General features: G+C 56.4%; 1 pseudogene; it reads right to left on the bottom strand.

The window, feature by feature from the left end:
- Positions 1 to 212: 212 nt before the first annotated feature.
- Positions 213 to 752, bottom strand: LOC143639369 (ferritin heavy chain pseudogene; annotated as a pseudogene).
- Between the last annotated feature and the right edge of the window lie 1241 nt (positions 753 to 1993).

Consider the following 1993-nt stretch of genomic DNA (forward strand, 5'->3'; position numbering starts at 1 on the left):
GGAGACCTACCCTTGAAAAGTCCAGAGTTTCCCTCATAAACACACACCCTAACTGAAAACCTTTATTTCTTTAAAAACCAAATAAATAACTTTATTGGAAGTAACAATCAAACTGAAAGGCCCAAATTGAAGGGAACTTGCTGAAAGGGCAACGTGTAGGCCCGGTCTGGGAACCCACCCTGGGGGGTGGCATGGGCTGGGCACAGTCCTGCTCAGTCGTCCTTGTAGCTGCGGCCCAGGGTGAGCCTGTCAAAGAGGATCTCAGCCATGGGGTCTTCCAGGGCCTGAATCCTGCGCAGGTTGGTCAGGTAGCCAGCCAGCTGGCTGATGATGAGGACCTGCTGGTGCAGATAGTGGCGCTGCAGGAACTGGCAGAGGTGGGGGTCGCCCCTCTCAGCGGCCAGGTGGTGCAGCTCCAGGAGGCCCTGGTTGATGCTCTTCTCCAGGTGGAAGGCGCACTCCATGGCCTGGAGGCCGCTGTGCCAGGCGTTGTGCTCGGGCTGCTCGACGTCCTGGAGCCGGATGCGGCCTCCGCGCTGGTTCTGCAGCTCCATCAGCTTCTCGGCGCGGTCCCTCCACTCGTGCGACAGGCGCAGGAAGAAGCTGGCGAAGTGCTCCAGGGCCACTTGTTGGCGGTGGCAGAAGAAGGCCAAGGACAGGTAGACGTAGGAGGCGTGCAGTTGCACCTGGATCTGGCTGTTGACGGCGGCCTCGCAGTCGGGGTGGTAGTTGTGGCGCACCTGCGACACCATGATGGGCACCATGACGGGCGCGGGCAGGAGGGGTGCCACCACGAAGGCGAGGGCGGAGCGGGCTCTGGAGCTGCGCAGTGGGCAGCGGCGGCGGCCACGGTAGCGGCGGCGGGGTCCTCGGGTGGCTGCCAGGGTGTCTGAGCGCGGCGCCTGGGGCAGTGGGCGGGGGGCGGTGCCGGGGCCTGGGCGGGTCTGACCTCGGCGGAAGGCAAGCGGGTAATGGCGGCTGTGGAGCCTGGCAATGGCGGTGGTGGCGTTTTCCTGGGGGTTGAGGGTCAGGGGTCAGGGGCCTGGCGGTACCCGGCTGTGCCCCGCTGTGCCCTGCTGTGCCCCGCAGAGTTCCCTCAGTAACCTGGGCGACTCCGCTGGGCGTCTCACCTGCGTAATGTTTAAGTTAGAGGTCTAGAGGGACGGGCGTCGTGGTCATCGTGGTCAGGTATGAAGAGGCTCATGTGAATACTGTCCAGTGGGACCCTCTCATTAGAAGGAGGGCTTCTGGGACGGTTAATATCACAGGCTTCATTTGAACGGCAGCTTTCCTCAGTGACGTCAGTGTCTAGACTAACGACCCTTTTGATTGTGTCCTCGCTCCATTCCCGGAAGTCAGAGGAAGTCCCAGCCACTGCCTCCTTTCTCCTTCCATTCATGATCATGCTCACACTTCTCTGACAGCAGAGCTTCACTCCAAAATCTCTGCATCCTTCTACCTTTCTGTGTTTCTTCACACTTTTCAGACTGGTTCCTCACTTCTCTATTCTCTCTGGAACCTTCCACCACCACCCTAGCAAAACATGCTTTTTGTCCTCTCTGGACTCCTAAATGGACAATCTCAATGGTCTCTTAATATCCTGGATCAGCTCACTCTCTGTACCTAGACCATGAATTTCTTCTTGTGTAAATACAACATTCTCTTTGCTCTGTCAATAAAGAAAAGCTTTAGGTGCATTCCTAGGGGAAGCAATGTTAACCACGTAGAAGTATTCATGGCCTTCAACCTCCTCTTGACTTTGGCTGCCACTCAGGTAGCCTTGTTGTTGGTTTTTATCCTCCCACTTTGAATCAGTAAATCCCAAGGTTAGTCTGAGAAAGGGACTAAACTTGCAAAGGTAGCTTATTCAGGATAGATTTATATAGATAGTTCCTATGTATTGTAGTAGATTCCTGCTGGCACAGTGGCACATGCCTGTAATCCCAGCAACTTGGGAGGCTGCGGCAGGAGGATCATGAGTTCAAAGCCAGCC

Source organism: Callospermophilus lateralis, chromosome X (genome assembly GCF_048772815.1).
Source record: "Callospermophilus lateralis isolate mCalLat2 chromosome X, mCalLat2.hap1, whole genome shotgun sequence".
In the NCBI taxonomy this organism is placed as follows: Eukaryota; Metazoa; Chordata; class Mammalia; order Rodentia; family Sciuridae; genus Callospermophilus; species Callospermophilus lateralis.